Source organism: Bos indicus, chromosome 11 (assembly GCF_029378745.1).
Source record: "Bos indicus isolate NIAB-ARS_2022 breed Sahiwal x Tharparkar chromosome 11, NIAB-ARS_B.indTharparkar_mat_pri_1.0, whole genome shotgun sequence".
NCBI classification, from domain to species: domain Eukaryota; kingdom Metazoa; phylum Chordata; class Mammalia; order Artiodactyla; family Bovidae; genus Bos; species Bos indicus.
In genome coordinates this window covers 88,392,827-88,417,803 of record NC_091770.1, presented here as the reverse complement: position 1 = coordinate 88,417,803, position 24,977 = coordinate 88,392,827, and the positions used below count along the sequence as shown (strand labels likewise).

The 24,977-nt window shown below is 53.5% G+C and overlaps 1 long non-coding RNA gene across 1 annotated transcript in view; it reads right to left on the bottom strand.

Moving 5' to 3' along the window:
* The window catches only part of LOC139185675 (uncharacterized), a 31,603-nt gene extending 12,741 nt beyond the window's left edge, over positions 1-18,862 (bottom strand). The window contains exons 1-2 of the long non-coding RNA XR_011569166.1: positions 18,376-18,862; positions 16,123-16,321 (exon numbers count right to left, since the gene is read on the bottom strand). This is a non-coding gene — a long non-coding RNA (uncharacterized lncRNA). The remainder of the gene's footprint in view (positions 1-16,122; positions 16,322-18,375) is intronic.
* Between the last annotated feature and the right edge of the window lie 6,115 nt (positions 18,863-24,977).

Below are 24,977 nucleotides of genomic sequence, written 5' to 3'. Positions count from 1 at the left end.
TGGAGGGCTAGAGTCCATGGGGCCACAAAGAGTCAGACAGGACTGAGCGACTAACACATTTTCATAGAAGAAGGCAGTGCTGGGCAGTGCTGTCAGGTGGCGATGGGTTTATAAAGCATTAAAAGTTACGGAAGGTGAAGGTGAAGTCACTCAGTCGTGTCCGACTCTTTGTGACCCCATGGACTCCGTCCATGGGATTCTCCAGGCAAGAATACTGGAGTGGGTTACCATCTCCTTCTCCAGAGGATCTTCCCAACCCAGGGGTCGAACCCAGGTCTTCCACATTGGAGGCAGATGCTCTAACCTTAAAAGTTACAGAAGAGAAACTTAATACCACCCAACGGCACCCTCAAAAACAGTGAACTGAAGTGAAGTGAAGTCGTGTCCAAGTCTAACTTAAAACTGAGAACATCCTATTCTGCATGAAAATCTAACCCAAAGGAGGTGAGTTTGGTTTTCAGTGAGTCCGTTTCTGGTAACACCCAGATTTTGTATCTGCACCCAGCTCTGTCCCCTGGAAAGACTTCCTCTTAGAGGAGCCTGTTATTCATGCAGATGTGAGGTGAGAATTTCCCCCACTGTTGGGGGGAAGCCCTCAAAGGTGAAACAGCGCAAATGCAGATGGTTCAGAATGAGGTGTGAAGGGCTCCAGTTCCCAGTCTCAAAGGCCGGGAAGGGTGAGGAGGGAGGTGGGGGCGGCAGGGCCGGGTGTGGGGGGGGGGCGGGGGGGAAGGGGGGGGCGGGCCGCAGCACACTTGGCTTGGAGGAAGGAGGGCAGCCCTGGGTACAGGATGATGGGCGTAAGGAGAGTGAGCGGCAAGGGGACCGGGAGCAGCAGCAGCCACGGCGCGGGCCCTCCCCTAGCCCTGCTGTCCAAGGAACGTGGCAGCTCTGGGGACCCTGGGAGGCTCTGTCTCTCTTGGAGAGGGACAGGGAGGAAAGAGCAGGCCAGCAGACGCTGTGGCCAGCTGACCAGAGGCCACTGGTGAGCAAGCCCACGCGGCAGCCTGGCCGGAGGTGCCCAGGGCTGAACAGGAGGGGATGGGGAGGCCTGGGAGAGGCTGTGTCTCCCACAAGCACCCAGACAGGGCTCAGACAGTGCTGGTGGGACTCAGGATGTGTGATCCCCGTGGCGAGGGAGGAACTGGGCTCCTTTGCCATTAGTAGCTTTTGATGTCACTGCATCTGCAAATCAGGGGAAACTTTATTACTTATTAAACTTTATTACTTGGTTTTAGCAGCAAGGGCTTCCCTTGTGGCTCAGCTGATAAAGAATGTGCCTGCAATGCAGGACACCTGGGCTCTCTCCCTGGGTTGGAAAGATCCCCTGGAGAAGGGAAAGGCTATCCACTCCAGTGTTCTGGTCTGGAGAATTCCATTGACTGTAAAGTCCATGGGGTTACAAAGAGTAGGACACAACAGAGACTTTCACTTTTACTTCAGCAGCAAAGCCCTTTGACTCGCCTTAAGGAAAGAAGAGGCTTCTGGAAACTTTACGAACCATCACTCTGCTCCAACCTCCCTCTTTGACCTCTACTCTCAGGCCAACTCCATTTTACAGATGAAGAAACAGAGGGTCAGAGAGACAGAGGCTTTCACAAGTGGCCCTGGTCCTGGAAGGCTGTCTGGGGCTAAGTCCAGCTGTCCTGGTTTCTACTGTGGCTCTTTCATCCTCTGTGACACTCTCTCCTAGAAAAATGATGGAGCCTGGCCTTCCCTACAGAGTCCTCCAGGGTCCTCCCTGGACCATCTCCACCCCTGCCTCTTCTTCTGCCTGCAGTTGGTGCCAAGGAGGACCAGCACACGGGCCTGAGCACCCGCTGAAGGCCAGTGGCTGGTCTCACCTGACACTTGCCAAAGGGACAGAGAGAAAGAACACCAACGGAGGTTTTCAAAAGTCACCACCGAGAAGCTGAAAGATTTTCCATTTGAATCTATGACAAGTCTCGAAAAGATGGGATGATACCTCGTTAGTCTTTGTTTTACGCCATTCTAATTAAGATGACCTCATAGGATAATTACAGACCCGCTCCTCCATCACTTGGAAATAACTGGGATGCTGGGCCATACTCTCCGCCCACCACACTGGAAGCTCCAGGCTTCACGCTGACACCTGCACCTCAGTGGCCTCTTAAAGGCGACCAGAGTCAAGGGCATCCAGCGGGCATCTCTGTCGTCTCAAACACTAAGCTGATGTTTAGTGAACTCCATGGGCCAAGAAGAGGGTCATGTAAAAAATGGATTTTCATCACCGCTAAGCACTATTCCTCTTATCTCTGTCAGTTGAGCAGCTGCCACCATTGTGCAAAACACACACGTGCACGCACACACACACACACACACACACACACACACAGGGCCAGTAGTCTGATATGAATGCCCAATCCCAACCTTTAAACAGAGACCACACACACACCAGGTCCCGTCTTCTGACCCTTTTCTCCAGTGCTAGTTGGAGCAGCCTGGGTTCCCTGTGGATGCTTGTTCAACCATGATCACCTGGAGCGCAGCGTCTTCTGGGGCTTGTCATGTACGAACCATCTCTGACTCTGTGGTCCTGAGGGAGCATCTCTCCTGAGCTGCCTGACTGGGAAGACCACCTCCCTTCCCTGCCACCCGGGGCTGCGGCCCGCACACCAGCCACAGCCCAGAGGTGCCCCTGGGAACAAATGAGCCACTCCTGAAAGTTTACAGTGAATGATGTCGGATTCCTAATCTCCCAAGAAGAAGATTTAGCTTTGGGACCAGGGACCAGGCTCGATCACTCAAGAGCTTTTGTATAGCAGAGTTTTATTCAAGTGTAAGTAAGTAAGTGAAGTCGCTCAGTCATGTCCGACTCTTTGCGACTCCGTGGACTGTAGCCTACCAGGCTTCTCCGTCCATGAGATTCTCCAGGCAAGAATACTGGAGTGGGTTACCATTTCCTTCTCCAGGGGATCTTCCCGACCCAGGGATTGAACCCCGGTCTCCCACATTGCAGGCAGACGCTTTAGCCTCTGAGCCACCGGGGAAGATTATTAAAGTGTAAAAAGGACCAAGAAAGCTTCTGACAGAGAGTGCCCCACTGGCTAGTCTTAGCAAGGGAGCTATATACGCTTCAGTTGGTTATTAACAATAAATCAAAAGAATGTCTCAAGGGTGTAAAGCTCTCACCAGAACTACTCCCACAGTTTACATTTTAAGATGACAGAATTAGAACGAACAATAGAAAGATCTTACCAGACCCACTCCCATAATATACATTTTAAGATAACAGGATTAGTCAGAAGGTTCTCAAGAAGGAGAAACATGGCCTCAAACAGGATACATTGTTGTTATATAATCCTTGCTGCTACTGCTAAGTAACTTCAGTCATGTCCGACTCTGTGCGACCCCATAGACAGCAGCCCACCAGACTCCCCCATCCCTGGCATTCTCCAGGCAAGAACGCTGGAGCGGATTGCCATTTCCTTCTCCAATGCGTGAAAGTAAAAAGTGAAAGTGAAGTCGCTCAGTCGTGTCCGACTCTTCAGGACCCCATGGACTGCAGCCCACCAGGCTCCTCCATCCATGGGATTTTCCAGGCAAGTGTACTGGAGTAGGGTGCCATTGCCTTCTAGAGTTACACTATTACAATCATTGACCATATATCGAACTATACATTTGATCAACTGCTTCAAGTATAGTCATCATTTCTGTTGATGGCTCAGTCATATACTTGGTAATACAAGAAATAATAATCTCGTGAAACAAGCAAAATACAAATGGTACAGTTAATAACATTTGTGGAATTAAAAGTAAATTTTTTTTTTTTTGAAGATTGTCAAGACTAGGGAATGGGTCACTTAGAGCAGAAATCTGATTTTTCATGTGGTTCAAATGTGTGACATTAAAGGATTTATCAGGTATAAAAAATACAGCATTCAGTTTGAATTATAGCACAGATACCTCCCTGAGATGCTGTAAGGTGTCAAGGTTATGTAGCACTGCCTTTCTCATCATAGAGATATGAGAATTCAATAGGCTAATAGCCTGGTTACTATCATTTAAAGCTTATGAAAGTTGTCAAGGCTTAGATATGGTCAATTACATCCTCCAACCCCATCGAAGGTGCGAGCGCACACACACACACACACACACACACACACAAGCTGCTAAATGGTCATACCAGTAGAATACAGATCTTTGACCCACTGGGATCATATCAATGGTAGATTGGTTGGGGTTACCTGTAATTTGTTAACATGTATGACCTTAAATTCATGGGAATCCCAGGCTACACCTTCGTATCATCCCTGTAGATGTCAAGGCCATAAATTAGTGCTACAAATCCACTGAGTTCCATGCCAATCACTCTCTCTAAGGGTGATAACAGGCATAGATCATAAAGCACCCAGCCTTGTCTCATAATTACCAGGTTGATCATTTTTGGTATGATTTTAACCGTTTCCAACATAGAGGAGCCTTTAAACTTAAATGACCATAGCCTGGTGTTAACCATGTAGATCCTCCCCATAATTGTAGGAGTTTTCCTTTTAATAGATGAGAAGTTAATTTTTTATTGAGACTTAGCTCATCACTCCAATTGAGTTTAAATGACCCTAAGAGAAAACTTAAATCTATGGCCAGCCTCAGAGCAGGTATTTTTAATTGGCCAGGTGAGAGGATCCCATCTAGAATTATTATGAATAGATAGAACAGGACTGAACACTCATCTAAAACAAATTTTTAGGGGGTATCCAATCAAAGCCCTAAAGAACAGAAATCCACCAAGGTAACCCAGAAGTAATAGTAATAATATAATCCTTAGTACAGAGTTTAAGCCGAGTTGCTTTGTTGTGTAATCAACTCTGAGCTTAAAGAAAAAAAAGTTTGTCCTTTTCTCCTTCTTGAGAGCTCCAGACACCTTTCTCCTCCTTGGGGACCCCGGACTTCTTATCAACCTGCCTAGGAACTGACTCTCTCACTCCCTGGGCGACAGCCATCTCTCCCGTATTTCAGGGTCGAGGGCAGCTCACTCCAATTTATCCCTTTTTTCCGTATCTCTGGGCACCGACTTCTCACTCCGTGACGTGGTGACACCCCGTGTCCACGAAAAATCATGACATAAAGGGAGGCAATTAATATTCAGCCTTGCCAGACAGAAGCATTTGGGAGGAACCCATCCTGTCATCAGAGAGGCCGCCACTTGTCAACCAGAGGGCAGAACTAATGAGATGCATCAGCTGCTCGGCTCCAAAGTGACTTCCACGGGATGACCAATGCCGTGTGGCACAGGTAGAGACAGCCCACACACAGGCAGACCTTCCATTCTGCACGCACATCCTGAGCACGGTCGGGCCACGATCAAGTTCAGGGCCAGACACAGCCAGGCCATCCAGCTAGTCCTTTCCCCCTCCTCGGAGTCAGCCAAGTGAGATCAGTCTTAGCATAGCGACGGGGTAGTGGGGACCACATAGGCTTGTCCTCCCTCTGCACCCCAGAGCTGCATCAGCCCACCCCACCTCAGACCCTAGCCCTTCTCAAAGCTTAGCTCCACTCAAGGGTCGGGGAGGACTCAACAGTCAGTAGGCTGGGGGACTGATGCTGAAGCTGAAGTTCTAATACTCTGGCCACCTGATGTCAAGAACTGACTCGTTGGAAAAGATCTTGATGCTGGGAAAGATTGAAGGTGGGAGGAGAAGGGGATGACAGAGGATGAGACGGTTGGATGGCATCACTGACTAGATGGACATGAGTTTGACTAAACTCAGGGAGTGGGATGGACAGGAAGGCCTCGGGTGCTGCAGTCCATGGGGTAACAAAAAGTTGAACACGACTGAGCGACTAAACAGCAACAGCAACAGGCTGAAGATGGACCAGCAGGTCCAGCTGAGGGTGGGAGAGGGAGGGGATGCCGAAACGAGGCAGGAGTAGTGGGGACCTAGGCTGGAGGCTGAGAGTGGGCATCTGACTTTGGTATAGGTCAGCCGGCATCAAGACTGACATATGGAAGCAGGTCCATGGACTGAGTCCTCAGGGGTGGGTGGGATCCTTTTAAAGCCCGTGAAGTAGAAGCTGGTACAAGAGCTCAGCAAGCCACCAGCAACAGCTGGGGGAAGGGTCTCAAATAGGGCCTCCCTCATCGGCCTCTGAAGGAAACAGCCCTGTCGACACCTGGATCCCGGACTCCAGCCTCTAGAGCTGGAGTTTAAGCCCCCCTGTCTGGGACATTTTGTTATGGCAACCTGGGAGCTATGACAACCCCTGGTTCGCAGGAGAGGAAACCGGGGGAAGGGGATGAAGGACTTTGCCAAGATCGTACCACCAGAGTGGGGCCTAGCTTTGTGCCCCCGTCGAGAGCCTGTGGGTTCCCAGGTGGCACTAGTGGTAAAGAACCTGCCTGCCAATGCAGGAGGCAGAAGAGATATGGGTTGGGAAAAAAAGAGACCTGGGTTCGACCCCTGGGTTGGGAAGATCCCCCTGGAGGAAGAAACGGCAACCCTCTCCAGTGTTCTTGCCTGGAGCATCTCATGGAGGGAAGAGCCTGTTGGGCTGCAGTCCACGGGGTCACAAAGAGTCAACACCACTGACCCGGTGAACTTCGGCCTGGTACTTGTCTCTTGACCTCCCCGAGCAGGAGACATCCAGTCCTGAGCGGCCTGGCCATGCAGCTGACCCCTGACCATGGTCACCCCTGTGGCGGGAGCTGAGTCAGGGGTGTCATGCCCTCCACCGGGTGGAAGGGCACCCAGGGGCTCACAGCAGGAGAATCGGGAACTGGGGCCCCAGCTGGCAAGTCCTGGGAGGGTTCTCTAACCGCTGCCACTTCCCCACTGCTCACCCTTCTGTAACTGCCCTTCTGTCCTGTATGGCTGTGAATTAACCCTTCACAGAGGCAGAAACCTGCCTTAGGGGTCAGCCAGGGCAGGAGGTAAAGGAGGGCTCTGTCCTCTGTGAACCCAGGCCCGCCCGGAAGGGGAGGGAGGTTGGAGAAGGCAAGGCAGCCTTTGCAGAGGGATTTGGGGGTGAGGGGGGAAGCCCACGCTTGGAGCCACTGCACCAGAAATTCCCTGGGTCCCCAGCACCCTCTGAGCAGGGCCTGATGAACCAAGGGCGTTAATGAAGTCTCCCTCCCTGGGGGACCCAGGGGCTACTGTCCACCCTGGTGAGCTATAGAGGGAGGAGGGGATCTCCAACCGTGGACACCGTTCTACTGCTGACCTTCTCCCCCTGTGAAGCCAGCTGTGCCCCTTCTCCTCCTGTTCTATGAGAAATCCTCTCACTCTGTTCACAGGGGTGAGACAGGGCAGGGCAGGAGACCAGCAGGGACCCCAGCAGGCCGTCCTCCGGGCTCTGGACTCCAGGAGTTCAACCCAGGCCAGGTGGGCTTTGCTCCACACCAGCAGGTGCACTGGGAAGCAGGGATCACAGGAAGGAACAGAGCGCCCCCAGAAACACGCGTAGTTCACCCGGGCCAGAGCCATTGCTCGTGCACACGCGTGTGTGCTGGAGCAACAGCATTCACCTGGAGTTTCTGAACTAAAAGCATGCCTTTACATACATGGGCTTCCCTGGTGGCTCAGATGGTAAAAAGTCTGCCTGTAATGTGGGAGACCTGGGTTCAATCCCTGGGTTGGGAAGATGCCCTGGAGGAGGCAATGGAAGGTGCCCTGGAGAAGGAAATGGCAACCCATTCCAATATTCTGGCCTGGAAAATCCCATGGACAGAGGAGTCTGGCAGGCTACAGTCCATTGGGTGGCAAAGAGTCGGACACGACTGAACGACTTCACTTACATACATGAATCCCTCTGATCCCACGAGGCCGATGTGGCTGTGTTAATACACTGATGGGAAACTTGGGTCTAGACTGGCTGGGTGACTGGGCTGGCACTCAGACCTGTGGGCAGCTCAGGTGGTGCCCTCAAGTGAAGGGCACCCCCATCATCTTCAAGGTACAATTTACAGCCACAGAGAGCACCTGCCCAACTCTCAGAGTTTCTGCAGAGCTAAGCCCTGCTGGAAAACCCTCTTCCTTGCCATTAACACAGCCCTTCAATCTGCATCCGAACCTGTTTCCAGGGTTCTGTCCAGAGCAGAGGAGAGAAGCCCTCATACTGTAAAAGCCCTCTTGAACCTGCAGACGTAACACCCACCTGAAGTGTCAGCGTCTCCCAAACGCCCCTCGTGCTTTAACTAGGGCTTTCCCTCTCTAGGGGGATGGGTTCAGGGTGGGAGGCCTGTGGTTGGCACAGAGCTTGGTGCAGAAGTCAGGGGGCATCCCTGGGCTCCTTTCTCCCCTTGGTACCAAACCCCGACTTTAGACAACACACCAAGATGACCTAGAGCCCAGCCCAGAGCTGGCCTGGGAAAGGCAAGCAGTGGACAGGCCTGCTCACCTCTCTCACTCTCCCACCACATCTGCCATTCCCCACAACCAACGTGGACTCAGGGCCTTTGGCCCCCAGGCCACCCCACCCACACGGTGGTTCTCAGCAAAACTTGACAAGGTTCCATCTGTGGTCCCGGGTGTGGTGACACCATCAGTGGGCCTGGGCCCTGGGACGTCCCACTGAGCCCTCTGGGCATGGCTGGCCCTTGGAAGGCCCTGGTCCACCCAGCTCAGAACGAGAGATCAGGGGCAGGGAGACTGTTGCACAGGGGCAAGCAACGGCCTCACGGAGCTCCAGATAGATGCCATCTATCACTTCCCTGGGATCTGCAAGCCTGTCGCTGCCTGAGAAAATGAAATCGGGGAGAAGTCCAACCAGATACGCAGTCTCTACTGTCTGCAACCCGTGGGCACAACGTCAAATGTGGAAACAAGCAGGCGGGCCTCCCTGTGCCCGGCTCCCTCCCCATCAGCCTCAGCTCTCCCCTCAGCTTCCCAAAGTGGCTGCCCAGCGGGGCTTCGGGGCCTGCTGTTGTCCAGTCATGGTCACCACCCCTGGGTTTTCTGGAAAGAAGCGCAGTCCCATCCACGAGTCTCTCACAATGAAAGGCCCCACACAGAAACGTGAGCCCTGCCCCCGGTCCTGAACTTTGCTCCCCAGAACAGGTGATTCGATGGAATAAGAAGGATGAATGCTTCCTGTCCCATTTGCATTTCACCCAGCTGGGAGAAACTAAGAAAGAAAGGGTCAAGTGCAAAGCATCTTTGCCTGGGGTCTGATGGCCAATTCTCGCCTCTGGAAAACCTGTGTCTCCTGCCTGTCAGCACCTCGGGAGCAGGGCTGGGACTTCAGCCTTAGAGATGATGGAACCCCGAGGGCTCACCCAGCCCCTCAGCTGTCCCCCCGCACCCCTGCCAGTTCCAAGGCCCAGAGTCCCCCACAGAAGTTTCCATTTCAATCCAAGCTCCAGGAGCGCCAGGTCGGGATTTGCTTCCTTAGCTGGCACTCCTCCAATCAGGCCGAGTCTGCAGGGAGTAGAAGCTCAAGGGTCCAATGACGCTGAGCCCTGCCTACGGGGGCACCAGCCTGCCCGCACCCTGACCTGTCCCTCTCCCTGGCTATGAAGTCACCAGGAGTTCTTCGTCTCCAAACCCAGCCTGAGATGAAAAGACCCAGCTCGGGCAGAGGTTGTCCTCTCCCAGGGGGCTGTCATCTCTCGGGGTCCTCCCAGTAAAAGTGGGAGAGACAAAGAAGGGCTCCCATAGTGGGGAGGGGTGGGTGGAGATTAACGCTGACAGTATTTCCAGCCAGGTGACCCTCCAGGGAACCCAGAGAAAGATGTGCAGTAACCACCCAGCCCTCTCCTGCTGGCCATGACCCAGGGCTTCCTGGCTGCCTCTGATGAAAAAAAGAATCCAAACTCTTTGAGCAGAGAAAAAACTGAATCCAAGTGGGCTGGAAAAGTCCACGTGTGAAAAATACCCAACTCCTTTCATCCTGTGCTTTAGTTTGTGACGTCTTCTCCTGCCCCAAACCTACTGCTGCCGAGTATCTGGAATATTTGGAAATTCTCAGAAAATATTACAGCCCTGCTCCCTCTAAGGGCTTCCCTGATGGCTCAGCTGGTAAAGAATCTGCCTGCAATGCGGGAGACCTGGATTCAATCCCTGAGTTGGGAAGATCTCCTGGAGAAGGGAAAGGCTATCCACTCCAGCATTCTGGCCTGGAGAAGTCCATGGACTGTGTAGTCCATGGGGTTGCAAAGAGTCGGACAGGACTGAGCGACTTTCACTCCTTCCTCCAAACACACGTTCTCATCTCTCTCTTCCTCTCATTCTGTCGGTCTTGCTCTCTTTCCTTCCTGTCTCCTTATCCTCGCCCCATCCCCGCCCCAGATACTTCGCTCAGTGTATACTTTTGTCTGTGTGTGTCTGCTGTCTGTCTCTGCCTCTGGCCTCCATCTCTCTGTGTCTAACTCACTCCGTGTTCATCTCTCCACCACTCTCTGCTGTGTATGTCTGTCTGTGTCTTTCTCTGGCTCTGTTTGTCTCTCCATCTGTGTGTGTGAATCTGTCTGTCTGTGTCTGTCTCTTGCTCTGTGTTTGTCTCTCCATCTCTCACTGTGTGTGTGTGTGTGTGTGTGTGTGTCTGTCTGTCTGTCTGTCCCTAGCTTTCTCCTCTTCTTTTTGGGTATCTATCCTACTCTGCCTGGAGGGAGTGCTACTTCTGTGGCCCCTGTCCCCAGATGAATGTCTCAACATCTACAAATATTAACTTCATTAATTTGGGAAGGACTTATCGGTACAGAGGTTAATTGTCTTACCCTGACATGTTTTTACGGAATACATCTGGGTGACAAAATTAATTTCCTCATTAGCTATTTTTAAAAGTGGAACAAGCTAGGGTGGGGGGCGGGGATCAGTGCACAGAGACTCTGCAGTGTGAGCTGTTCTAGCCTGTGCCCAGGCCCCTTCCCCGGGGCACCGAGGTCAGGGATCAGAGGGACCCTGGAGGCAGGGCGGGCCTGCAGGGAGACCTGAAGGCTGAGCTCCGGGGTGAAGCTCCAAGGAGCCCACACCAGGTCCAGGCGTGCTTACAATGGGGCCCTGCTCTAAGGGGTGGCCCAGGTGAGTGGGCAGAGTGCCAGCCTCCTCAGGTGCCCAGGCCCAGATCCAGGGCAGGGTATCTGGGACTCCTTGAAGGAAGGTCACCAGCTGGGAAGCTGGGGAGTTCAGCAGGTGAGCGCCATGGATGCTGGACCAGCCAGTCAAGGCCTGAGGCCTCTTTCCTGGGCTGTGAAGGCAATAGCAGGCCCCTGCCCCCACCACTGGCTCCCAGCTCCCCCTGCCTTGAACTCTGGACCCTGAGACTCCAGCTCCAAGGTCCTGACCCTCCACGCTGGAGGGCTCCACCTTCCCAGCCCCTCCGCGTCCTCTGTCATCTGCTCCCTTCAGAGCCACCCTCCTGGCCCTCTCACTGATGGCCCGGGAGAGAGGTGACCATAACGTGCAGCCCCGGCAAGACTCAGAGCTTTCTTGAGCCAAGGCTGCTCCCTACTTGGCTTCTTCCAGGCAAGTACTTGAGCCTCCTCTAGAAGAAAAGAAAGCGGACACCCAGGGGCCAGACGCTGCCCTGGGACAAAGCCAGGCCACGAGCCCCTTCCTTCTGGTCAGGCCCCGTGTTATCTGCCCCTCCTTTCTAGGAAGCAAGGCAGCCTGGGATGTGGTGCTGATATGAATCCTGAATTTCCTGTTTCCCTAAACAGAGACAGCACGCGCATACTCACACACATGTACACATACGCGCACACACACATGCACGTATACATGCACACACACACACATATACACACACCCATGCACATGAGCAACACTCCCCAGCAGCCACTTCTGACCTAGCCCTGCATACTGCGGAAACTTCAGGAACAGGAAAAACCAGACCCAGGGAGCTATCTGAATGTCACCAGTCATCAGCCCCGGGCAGGAATCGGATGGGCTGCCAGCGCCTCCCTCCCCGTCTTTATCTGCTGTTCAAGAGGGCCTCTCCTTTCTCACGGCCTCCTCGGCTTCCTGAAGGCAGCAGCTCAATGCAGGCATAGGCGCCCTGGCGTGAGGTCACAGGCAGGCCCTTCCCTTCACTCCTGCTTCTCCAGCTAAGCCCCCACTGGGCAGGCTTGTGCTTGAAGTTTAGTGAGGGCCCTGCAGGCACCCCGCCCCCCGCCGCCAGCACCCTCCTCACCTTCAGAGAACACTCCCTGGGCTCCTGGAGACACCAGCAGGGGCTGAGCACACACACAGAGCAGGGAGCACACACAGAGAGCAGGGAGCACTCACACAGAGCAGGGAGCACACACAGAGAGCAGGGAGCACACAGAGAGCAGGGAGCACACACAGAGAGCAGGGAGCACACACACAGAGCAGGGAGCACTTACACAGAACAGGGATCACACACAAAGCAAGGAGCACACACAGAGAGCAGGGAGCACACACACAGAGCAGGGAGCACACACAGAGCAGGGAGCACACACACAGAGCAGGGAGCACACACACAGAGCAGGGAGCACACACAGAGCAGGGAGCATACACAGAGAGCAGGGAACAGCTGAACCACAGTCTGACTGGCTTGTGTTGAACTCCCCGTGATCCTTCCTCTCAAGCCCCAAACTGATGTAAATCTGAAGTCATCTCCACCCGCCTCCAGCCTCCTGACAGCTGTCCTTCCTGCTTCCAACCTTTCTACCCCAGGTTTCCTGGGACAGGGACTCCAGACCTCCCTCTGAGAGGGGGGAGCCTGGGAGTAAAGTTGGATGAGGCACTTTCACTCCTGCTCTCCCAAGTAGAGATGCACTCCAGCCAGTCTGCCCTGAGAGATGATGAGGAGCAGGCCTTGGGGTGCCCCACACCCCCTGATGTGGAGCCTGAGGATGGGGGAGTACAGGGATCAGGGAAGGCTCCCCGATGAGAATGATCTCAGCACTGGGTTCTGAAGGATGAAGAGAAGTTTGCTGAGCTGGTTGGAGGGAAAGGACAGATGAGGAAACAGCATTTGCAAAGGCCCTGGGACTTGAAAAAGACCTGGCCTGACCGAGGAACTCGGAGCTGCCACATGCGGCTGGCAAGTATACATCAAGTCAGAGTGAGTGGGACAGAAGGAGACCTGGATGTCTCTGCCCATCGGTTCTTAGTAGGAGTTGAGCAGGACACTGGCAAGACCCAACTGGGGGTTGGGAAGGGCACCTGGGAGGCCAGACAGGAGCTGTGAGAGCCACAGGTTTGCTTTCACTAGAAACCAGGAGCACTTCTTCTAGTGGGATCACCTCCTCTCTACATAGTCAAAGCTATGGTTTTTCTAATCGTCATGTAGGGATGTGAGACTTGGTCCATAAAGAAGGCTGAGTGCTGAAGAACTGATGCTTTCGAACTGTGGTGTTGGAAAAGACTCTTGAGAGTTCCTTGGACTGCAAGGAGATCAAACCAGTCAATCCTAAAGAAAATCAACCCTGAATATTCATTGGGAGGACAGATTGAAGCTGAAGCTCCAATACTTGGCCACCTGATGCGAAGAGCTGACTCACTGGAAAAGACCCTGATGCTGGGAAAGATAGGGTAGGAGGAGAAGGGGGAAGCAGAGGATGAGATGGTTGGATGGCATCACTGGCTCAGAGGACATGAACTGGAGCAAACTCCAGGAGAGAGTGAAGGACAGGGAAGCCTGGCATGTTGCAGTGCAAAGGGTCAGACATGACTTAGTGCAACAGCAAGAGATGGCATGAAGACAGTGCCAGATGGATGCTCAGAAAACCTCAGGGAGGCAATAGGAGGGTCTGGCCCCAGGGCCCAGTAGACAGGCCAGGTTCCTGACCAGTGAGGTGGTTTGCCCATGAGTTTTGTGGAACCAGGAAAGTTTGATCTTGCCCCGTTTTGCAGATGGTGCAGCAAGATAGCGGCAGGCATCGTATCACAGCCAGTCAGTGCCTGGGCCAAGAATAGCGCCCGCTCCAGTGGACTCCCACACTGGGCCTCACGCCTTTGATGTGGGCGCAGCAGCTGCACGCGCCTTCCTGCACACACACCTGCTGGCCTGCGTCACCTCCAAACGTGGGCATCCGGGCACGTGGAGGTGCCCCACCTGAAACATCCCCCTCCTTCCGACACTGCAGATAGAAAATCGTCCAGGAAGAAAGCCCTAAGCCAGAAAGGAAACCTGTCGGGGAGCCAAGGCAGCCCTGTCGGGCTCTGCAGGGTCCAGGTGAGAACCTTGGCTCACTCTAGCCAGTTCTCATCCCTGCCTTGGAGCCAGGACCTGCCGAATCCTGCCCCTCCCACCAGAGAAGCGCTCTGAGCAGAGGCATGAGAGTGCCCAGCGGTCACATGTAGAATGCACCAAGCACTTCTGTGCAGAGGCTGCCTTCAGATGGGAGGGAATTGAGATGGAGTGGCCCCAGAACATCCTGGGGGGTGGCAGTGGCTCCCCAGGGCTCGCCTCCCTGGAGCCCACTTCTCTCTTCTCTCCAGGTGTTTTCTGTCTTTGAAAAGAACCCATCCTGGCCAGCCATCCACTCAGCATTGCCCAGAGCCACTCCGGCCAGTGTGTGCAGAAAGAGGGCCATGGGCGTCGGGATGTCCAGATCCAGTCCTGCCTGAGGACAGCGGGGTGTGTCGGCTACCCCAAGAGGCACGGGCTTGGAAAGCCAAGGTTTTCTTGTAATCTGGGCTTTGGGACTTTTCAAGAGGGAAAAAATGAAAAAGTGTTGTCTGCGGTTTTGTTCTCAATCCAAAGGCACGGTGCTTTGGAGAGTGCTCAGATTCTGCTTTTGGCGGATCTTAGGATCCAAAAATATGATGATGGATGGAGGAAGGGCAGTACTTTTTAGGATTTAACATATTTTCTCAGACACATTTTAAGCTTGATTATAGCTTGAAATACTAATGGTGCGTGTGTCTTAAGCTCAACAAAGAGCTTCTCTCTGCCTAAAGGTACTAGGCCTTTCTAGGAATGATTACAATATTCTTCTCATCCCACTGTCCGGCTAAAAACCTGCACACCTGAGGGTTCCCCATTGCCCGCAGATGCAATCATTGTTATCATCTTTATAGAGATTAGTGAGGGCCGTGCTAAACAAGTGGCATCTATTACCTCATGTAAGTCTCAAAACAAGCTTAAAAGGAAATAGCATTCGGCCCATTACACAGAAGAGAAAACCAAGGTTCAAAGAACTGTCAGGACTTGTCTGAGCTCACTGCACACACAGTATCAGTGCTGGGATGAGCCCCAAACCTAGCAACACTGTCTTCTATCCAACATCCACGCTCCCCTTCATCTACTTCCTATCCTGATGGAAGACTTTAGGCCTCACCCCCTGCTCCTGAAGCCCCTCCCAGGCACCTGCCCACATCTGACTAGGAAGCATCTCCAGAAGAGGCAGCATCCTTGCTAACTTTACCTGCCTGATGCTAGGTGGTCCCTTGCCATGTCCAGCACAGAACCTGGTGCCCAAAATGGGGGCAGTAACTATGTGTGAGAGCGAAAGTGTTAGTCGCTCAGTCGTGTCCGACTCTTACAATCCCATGGACTGTGGCTCACCAGACTCCTCTCCGTGGAATTCTCCAGGCAAGAATACTGGAGCGGGTTGCCATTCCCTTTTCCAGGAGATCTTCCCAACCCAGGGATCGAACTGAGGTCTCCCACATTGCAGGCAGTAAATAATTTAATTCTGCACTAGAGCATTGTTTTCACTCTTGACAACTCTGTCTATCAAGAAAATTAATAGCATCTACCAATGGGCTCTGCATCTCCCCAGGCTTGACGGTGAGAAAGATGACCTACAGACGCAGGTAAAGTTGAGACCAACACTCAGAGGGTGGGCTCAGCAGGCCAGTCTGGCTGGAGGTTTTGTTTCTGTTTTGTGTTTTGGTTTTGGGGCCATGAGGCATGTGGGATCTTAGTTCCCCACCCAGGGAATGAATCCTCACCCCTGCCCTCACCCAATTTTAACCACTGGACCTCCAGGAAGTCCCAGGCTGGAGGTTTTACATTCAGACAGTCTCCCAGGTATACTGCCGCTGGCCACCCTGGCCTCACCGTGCTTGAGAAGTGACCATCTAGCCAATTAAAAACACTTAACATGAGGCTCACCAACGTTTTGGACAACTTCAAAACTCTGGCTCAAACTTGTGGTTACCAAGAGGGGAACGGGGAAGTGAGATCACTTGGGAGATTGGGACTGACGTACACACACCACCGTGTATAAAATAGATAACTAATGAGGACCTTGCTGTTGTTCAGTCGCTCGGTTGTGTCCGACTCCTGGTGACTCCATGGACTGCAGCATGCCAGGCTTCCCTGTCCTTCACCATCTCCCGGAGATTGCTCAAACTCGTATCCATTGAGTTGATGATTCCATCCAACCAACTCATCCTCTGTGTCCCCCTTCTCGCATCAGGAACCCTTCTCAATACTCTGTAATGAACTATATGGGAAAAGAATCTTAAAAAGAGTGGATAGATGGACACATATAGCTGATTCACTTTGCTGTACGGAAGAAACTGACCCAACATTGTAAAGCAACTATACTCCAATGAAAATTAATGAAAGAAAACCCTCTGATCACAGCCTGAAAAAAAAAAATGAGTGAGCACATTCTCAGTTTCCTACTTGAAGGAGTCATTTGCTATGGTGGGGGATTTTTCTCTGCACTTTCTGAAATGCCAGGAAATACAATTTCAAATGTGACTACTCTGTCCTCATCCGGGCACTACAAGCTCACCTGGCTGTACCTCAGAGGGCGCCCGGGGCTCCCCGCCAGGGCGCCAGCACCCAGCTTAGAGTTACGTTCTGACTCCTCTGAACATGACACCCCATCCTTCGGCACGGGTGCACTCAGAAAAAATTCCCGTAGATCACACGCACGCACACACATGCCGGGCCCCACACACGTACACACGCACACACACAGCCTCAGCTTCCGGTTGGCGATGAATGTGCGGGTGTTTCTCTGCTTCTCACTCGCAGGAACAGCCCACGGGGACAGCGCAGGTGCTGTCCCTCCGCGAGCCAGGGAGATGTCCACTGGCACCAGGGCAGCATCCCCGCAGGCCCGGGGCCAGTGAATCACGCAGCCCGGTCCTTCCCCAGTTCCCGGAGCTGGCAGAGCTGACTGAAAAACCAGTAGCAGCTGGCAGGAAATGGGTGCGAGCACTGACCACAGATAAACTGTAGGGCTCCACAGAGCCACAGCAGAGAGACCCTGCGACAGGAAGTCGAGCCGTCAGGCCGCAGCCCCACGCCTGCTCACGGGGCACCCCGGGGGCCACGGAGGACTGCGGGCCCCCGATAACACTGGGGGACACAGCTGTGGGGTCACGACCACGGGAGGCGCACGGGCGGCCAGACCGGGAGGGCCCGCGGCCCCGGAGGGAGGGGAAGAAGTGGCCAGGAAGGAGGAGGAAGCAGAGAAAAACCCCTGACTGGGAGTTCCAGGCTCTGCCTTCAGCAGCAGCAAGGGCAACGGTCCTGGCTGGCAGGGTCGGTGATGAAATAACAGCCGGCCTTGGGCTACCCTGTCAAAGTCAAGGCTGCAAAGGCCCACGCGCATTTCTTATCCAGGGTCCCTGCTGCAAAACAACCCACTCCCGGGAGTAAAGGGCCCCACTGAGCACAAGAAGCAAAGAAGCACCGCTCTGCATACAGTGTGCAGACTCAACACTTGCAAACACTCTCAAAGCTTCTCGGCCAATTCAGGGGACAGACCCTCTCAAATACATCATGACAGAGGGATCAATGGCCAGGCAGCACACAGATCTTTCCATACATTATCCAGCTTAATGCTCACAAACATCCTAGGAGATGGGTCGGATCACACCCCCATTTTACAGATGGGTAAACTGAGGCTCGAGGAATTAGCCCACCTTGCCCTGGGTCGTGAGCTTATGAAGGACAGAGCCCTAATTCAAGGTCTGACTTCAGTCTCCATGCTGGGCACCACGTTCAATATCCTCCACTCACAGGGAGAGCCTGTAGGTGCTGGAAGTGTGGAAGAGAGAGACGGGGAGGCTAGCAGACCTGAGAGTGGGGGCCTGCAGTTAGCGTCCAGTAACATCCTCCCACAGCCCGGGGGGGACGCCAGGCCAAGAGGCCCAGTGAGAGGGGACCAAACATCTTTGCACCCCAAAGCAGACCCAGGGGTCCATCCACAGACAGCCAGAGCAGGGTGACGCTCTGGCCACTGGCTCCTCGGGGATATTTTTGGACAAGCTCTAGCTCTGCACTTGAACTCCTGAACCGGGTATCCGACTCCCAGGGAAAGAGAGGCTGGGTTGAGAAGAGCCGACGTGGGCATTCCCAGGCCTCTGTCTGCCTCTCCTGTGGGTGGCACGCTGCAAGGGGCGGGGGTCGCCTTCCTGGCTCTGAGGAGCAGCCCAGGGCACCTGCCCCAGGGGTGAGAGCGGCCCCCTCTGCTGGCCCCGATTCGGGCCCGTCTCCCCGTCTCTAGCGAGACGAAGTTCAGCTGGGCGACTGACTCACCCTTGTTCCTGGAACTGTCTGAAGGCGGGAGAGGATGCTGTGGGTAGATTCTAACTGTATCATCTGGGCTGGGGCCGGTAGCAGATGGTCCTTAGGAAAAAAAAAAAATACTTCCATGTGGGCTTAAAATAGCTCAGCACTCACCATCAGCTGAATGGGGAAATGTACGAGCTCACGGGTCACGTGGGGGTGGGCGCTGCAGGTTGGGACACGGAGCCCTGGGGCACAGCCACAGAGGCAAGGCCCAGAAGGCGGAAAGGAGAGGCCACAGCACCCCAACCCCCCGCAATCTGCCCAGCCTGGTGGAGGAGGCGGCGGCCCCCTGACAGTTTGGAGTCCACGTGACCCACGGCCACAGAGAGGACCAGGGTCTGAGACCCACAGCTGGGGCGCGGGCACGAGGCCTGGACCTCGGAGCCTGCCCGGGTTAAATCTCAGATCTGCCACTCGCTGTTTCGTGCGCCCTGGGGCAGGTCGCTTCCTCTTTCTGCGCCCCAGTTCCCCCATCTCTGAAGTGGAGCAAACTCAGCAGCCTTCTCTGGGGCAGGCTGGTGGGGGGAGTGGCGTCTGCAGGAGCCCAGCCCCCCGGGAGGGGCTCTCTAAGCTGGCTCACAGCTCGGAGGGCTCACCCAGAGGCAGGAGCAGGTCCCCTCTTCTTTTCCTGTCCTTATTTAAACAGCGACAAGGGACAGCTCTGACAGTCTGAGTCTCAAGTTACACCCCGGGGGGCCAATGCCTGTGCCCTGGGAGGGCCAAGTGATGACAGGAAAGACACCCCAGGCTGGGACAGGCAGAGGAGGCCAGCTGCCCCAGAAGCGGGCAGCAGGCAGGCAGTCCGGCTCAAGCCAGCAGCCCAGGACCTCCAGGGCTGTCTCCTGACCCCCCAGAGCCCAGCAATCAGAGTCTCCCTGTCCCATGGTGGTCTCTGATGAGTAGATCAGATCAGATCAGTCGCTCAGTCATGTCCGACTCTTTGTGACCCCATGAATCCCAGCACACCAGGCCTCCCTGTCCATCACCAACTCCCAGAGTTCACTGAGACTCACGCTCATCGAGTCAGTGATGCCATCCAGCCATCTCATCCTCTGTCGTCCCCTTCTCCTCCTGCCCCCAATCCCTCCCAGCATCAGAGTCTTTTCCAATCAGTCAACTCTTCGCATGAGGTGGCCAAAGTATTGGAGTTTCAGCTTTAGCATCATTCCTTCCAAAGGAATCCCAGAGCTGATCTCCTTCAGAATGGGCTGGTTGGATCTCCTTGCAGTCCAAGGGACTCTCAAGAGTCTTCTCCAACACCACAGTTCAAAAGCATCAATTCTTCGGCACTCAGCCTTCTTCACAGTCCAACTCTCACATCCATACATGACCACAGGAAAACCATAGCCTTGACTAGACGGACCTTTGTTGGCAAAGTAGTGTCTCTGCTTTTGAATATGCTATCTAGGTTGGTCATAACTTTTCTTCCAAGAAGTAAGCATCTGTTAATTTCATGGCTGCAGTCACCATCAGCAGTGATTTTGGAGCCCCCAAAAATCAAGTCTGACACTGTTTCCACTGTTTCCCCATCTATTTCCCATGAAGTGATGGGACGGGATGCCATGATCTTCCTTTTCTGAATGTTGAGCTTTAAGCCAACTTTTTCACTCCCCACTTTCACTTTCATCAAGATGCTTTTGAGTTCCTCTTCACTTTGGGCCATAAGGGTGGTGTCATCTGCATATCTGAGGTTATTGATATTTCTCCCGGCAATCTTGATTCCCGCTTGTGTTTCTTCCAGTCCAGCGTTTCTCATGATGTACTCTGCATAGAAGTTAAATAAACAGGGGGACAATATACAGCCTTGACGAACTCCTTTTCCTATTTGGAACCAGTCTGTTGTTCCATGTCCAGTTCTAACTGTTACTTCCTGACCTGCATACAGATTTCTCAAGAGGCAGGTCAGGTGGTCTGGTATTCCCATCTCTTTCAGAATTTTCCACAGTTTATTGTGATCCACACAGTCAAAGGCTTTGGCATAGTCAATAAAGCAGAAATAGATGTTTTTCTGGAACTCTCTTGCTTTTTCCATGATCCAGCAGATGTTGGCAATTTGATCTCTGGTTCCTCTGCCTTTTCTAAAACCAGCTTGAACATCAGGAAGTTCACGGTTCACATATTGCTAAAGCCTGGCTTGGAGAATTTTGAGCATTACTTTACTAGCGTGTGAGATGAGTGCAATTGTGCGGTAGTTTGAGCATTCTTTGGCATTGCCTTTCTTTGGGATTGGAATGAAAACTGACCTTTTCCAGTCCTGTGTCCACTGCTGAGTTTTCCAAATGTGCTGGCATATTGAGTGCAGCACTTTCACAGCATCATCTTTCAGGATTTGGAATAGCTCAACTGGAGTTCTATCACCTCCACTAGCTTTGTTCGTAGTGATGCTTTCTAAGGCCCACTTGACTTCACATTCCAGGATGTCTGGCTCTAGGTGAGTGATCATACCATCGTGATTATCTGGGTCGTGAAGATCTTTTTTGTACAGTTCTTCTGTGTATTCTTGCGATCTCTTCTTAATATCTTCTGCTTCTCTTGAGTAGAAGACCTCCCAACTGTAGGGCAGAGGAGTAGTACCCTCCAAGGGAGATAGAGGCCTTAGGGCCATTTGTCCAAGACAGAATGTCGGTCTGGGAATGGTCGGCTTCTATACCAGTACACCTCTGTGTCCTCGGGGTAATCGGTGTGCTGCACTGGTAAATGTTGAATGACCAGCTCCGCAGGGGATTAGAAAGTGGCTCTGATTTGTGCCAGTCTTCATGGTGTCAATACCCCAACCCTGCATAGCTTGCACACTGAAGGTGGACTTTGGGAAGACACGGCAGGGGGCTTCCACCAGCTCCCACACCCGGCCACGATCGCTGAAGCACCGAGCAGCGTGCTAAGGGAGAAGACAGTGCTTTCAGTCAGACTCTGGGTAACCACCGTTCACCCATTGAACTTGGTTCAGTCCTGACTGCTCTTATTAGGCTGGGTGGCCTTGGGCAAGTGACCCACTTACGCTGGGCTTCCCGTGTAAAGCGAGGCTCAGAAGCGCCACCCTCCGTATGAGGGTAAGGGGGGCGTGGTAACGATGCCTGCGCAGTAATAGTTGTTACATCGGGCACACACCTGAGGACCCGCACGTGGCTCTCGGTCATCAGGAGCACTTAGAGCCTCGCCCACCCATCACTGCTCAAGCAGCTGTCTCCCCGCAGCCCTGCATACCCTCCTTCCCCTCATATGCTCCTTCAGAGTGCTGCCAGACTGGCCCCCACTGCCCCTTCCTCCTGCCTCTGGGTCCACCCAGGGCCCCAGCCTCAGCCGCTTCACCAGCTCCCGCCAAGGTCCCTAGTGACCTCACTTTCTAAATCTGTGAGATGTGCCTCAGTCATCTTCTCTTCCACTTTTCAGCAGCACCAGGGGGGGCGGGCAGGGGAGGATGCTGCGGACCACCCAGCTCCCCTTCCGTGGCGGCTCCCTCTCCTGCCAACCCTCCCCAGGCTTCTTTCTCTACTCTCCCTGCCTGGGCATTTTTTTTCCTCTGCTGTGGACAGTCAGGCTGCCTCGAGCCTTAGGTGGGAGTGTGCCTCTCCAGAGACGGTTTCGCCAGCCCGCTCCAGGGGCCCCTGTACCCTCTCCGCATCTACCAGCCTCTCCCAAACTTGCCTCCACCCAGGCTGCTGCTCTGCCCACCTTGGCATCGAACCCAAGTCCGCTCCACACACCTCCTCGGTTCTTCGTCCAGAACCCAATGGACCACTCCCTGCCAGACCTGTTCTGCTCCCGGCATCTGTAACTTAACGACTGCCACCCCCCTTAACCCTGCTGTCACCTGGTCCTGTTTGCCACTATTCTCCCCCTTGGCCCCAGATCGAATCTCCTCCAGACCTGTATCTCTCCAGGCATCTGGCCAGCCCATCCCCTTGGTCTTCTCTCTTCAGTACAATCTCCCAGTGCAAGCGAGTGCCACTTCTGGGGACCTGGCCATGCTGCCCCATCTCACTGGCCTCTCCTCCAGCCTTGCCCTCAACTCCATCCTCTGTATCCTTCCAAGGTGATCTTTTGAAATCTCAGAGGGGGTCAGGCCACCCTCAAGTAGGAAGTGAAAGTGAAGTTCGCTCTGTCGTCTCCAACTCTTTGCGACCCCACTGACTGTACAGTCCATGGAATTCTCCAGGCCAGAATACTGGAGTGGGTACATTTCCCTTGTCCAGGGGATCTTCCCCACCCAGGGATAGAACCCAGGTCTCCTGCATTGCGGGCAGATTCTTTTACCTGCTGAGCTACAAGGGAAGCCCAGGAATACTGGAGTGGGTAGCCGATCCCTTCTCCAGGGGATCTTCCCAACCCAGGAGTCAAACCGGGGTCTCCTGCATTGCAGGCAGATTCTTTACCAACTGAGCCACCAGGGAAGCCCCAAAATCTCAGAGGCAGTTAAGCCACCCTCAAGTAGGAAGCTCAGAAAATCTCAGCTTGGCTTCTCGGGACCTGGGGGACCAACCTCAGCCTACTTCTCTCTCTCCCTGTCTGTCTACCTGTCTGTCTCTACTTCCTCTTATCACCCCCTCCTCACCCCACACTCCTGCCTTTTGATTTCAGCCCAGTCACTGCTCCCACCTTCCTTACATCACACGCCCCTGCACCCCACGCGGGAGAGGACTGAGTCCTACACCATTGTCTTCATAGCAGTTAACGCGCTTTGTGATTATTCACCTCCTTCTGTGGTTAATTGATTAACATCTAAGTCTCCCACTGGGCCAGTTATTCCCAAAGTGGAATTGGCTGAAGTTTTGAGCTGGGTAATGCTTTACCCTGCTATTGTCTGCGGCTGGCAGGAGGGCCGAGCCCCACCCACTAGATGCCTGCGGCACTCCCAGCCGTCGTTCAGTTCAGTTCAGTTCAGTTCAGTAGCTCAGTCCTGTCCGACTCTTTGCAACCCCATGGACTGCTGCACGCCAGGCCTCCCTGTCCATCACCAACTCCCAGAGTTTACTCAATCTCGTGTCCATTGACTCGGTGATACCATCCAACCATCTCATCCTCTGTCGTCCCCTTCTCCTCCCGCCTTCAATCTTTTCCAGCATCAGGGTCTTTTCAAGGAGTCAGTTCTTCCGATCATGTGGCCAAAGTATTGGAGCTTCAGCTTCAGTCTCAGTCCTCCCAATGAGTATTCAGGGTTAATCTCCTTTAGGATTGACTGGGTTGATTTCCTTGAAGTCCAAGGGACTCTCAAGAGTCTTCTCCAGCTCCACAGTTCAAAAGCATCACTTCTGCAGCACTCAGCCTTCTGTATAGACCTGAGACTGTCTCAAGTCAGAGGGTTTTAGATGGAGAACTAGGGTCTAAAGTGTAGACAAGATGCCATAAAACCCTGAGAGGAGAGGCCAGTGTGGGTGGGAGCAGCACAACAGAAACTGTAGGGGGCTTAGCATCAGGTTGGCCCTTAAAGGATAGACTAATAATAGCAATAATAATTAATAATTGAAGCTAATATTTACTGAGCACTAACACTGTCTTGATCGATTTTTATGGATTATCTCACTTGATTTTCACCATCATCCCAGGACACAGATGTTAGTCATACTCCCATTTTACAAAGAAACTGAGGCTCATAGAATTAAATAATATGCTTAAGTTTGCACAACTCACTATTGGCAGAGTCAAGATTTGAACCCGTGTGCTCTGGCTTTGGGAACAACGTGCTCAGACACTGTCAAGAGGATTTGGGTATATCAGCTCCTCTACACCTGTGGGGCACAGGTCCCCAAGTCTGGCAGCCTAACCCAACATAGATTTATCACCTCACAGTTCCGATGGGTCAGGAATCTGGGAGTGGCTTAGCTGGTTCTGGCTCCCAGGCTGTCAATCAAGGTGACAGCCTGTGGTCACCTCAGACTCCACGAGCGGAGGGTGTGGCCCCAAGCTTGCTCACGTGGTTATCACAGGCCTCCACAGGTGTCTTGGCTGGCACCCTGGTGGACTCCTTGCCCCGTGGGCCTCTGCACAGGGCCGCCAAGTCATAGTCCCCGCAGAGCCTCATCACCCTGGAAATGACATCCCATCACTTCTGCCAACATCGATTCTTGAGAAGCAAGTCCCCAAGCCCAGCCCACACACCCTAGGGACGAGCATTGCACAAGTCACCGGCTCCGGAAGCGGGGCCCACCGCGGGGGGGTGGGGGGGGCGGTGTTCGTGGAGGAGCTGGGCACCCCCAAACAGCAGGGGGTGTAAGCCCATTGTCTCCCTGCTTGATTCCCCAGCCCAGGAATTCTACGCGTGCTTCCTTAAGTAACAAGAATAGCCTCAAAGCGAGTTAAACTTGATTCCCAACCTGAGAAAACGCTTCCTCCCATTCTTCTCAGGAAGTGAAGTGAAGTGAAGTGAAGTGAAGTGAAAGTCGCTCAGTCGTGTCCAACTCTTTGTGACCCCATGGAATTCTCCAGGCCAGAATACTGGAGCGGGTAGCCTTTCCCTTCTCCAGGGGATCTTCTCAACCTGGGGATTGAACCCATTGCAGGCAGATTCTTTACCAACTGAGCCACAAGGGAAGCTCTCTTCCAGGAACTGAGTGCCAAATAAGACAAGCACT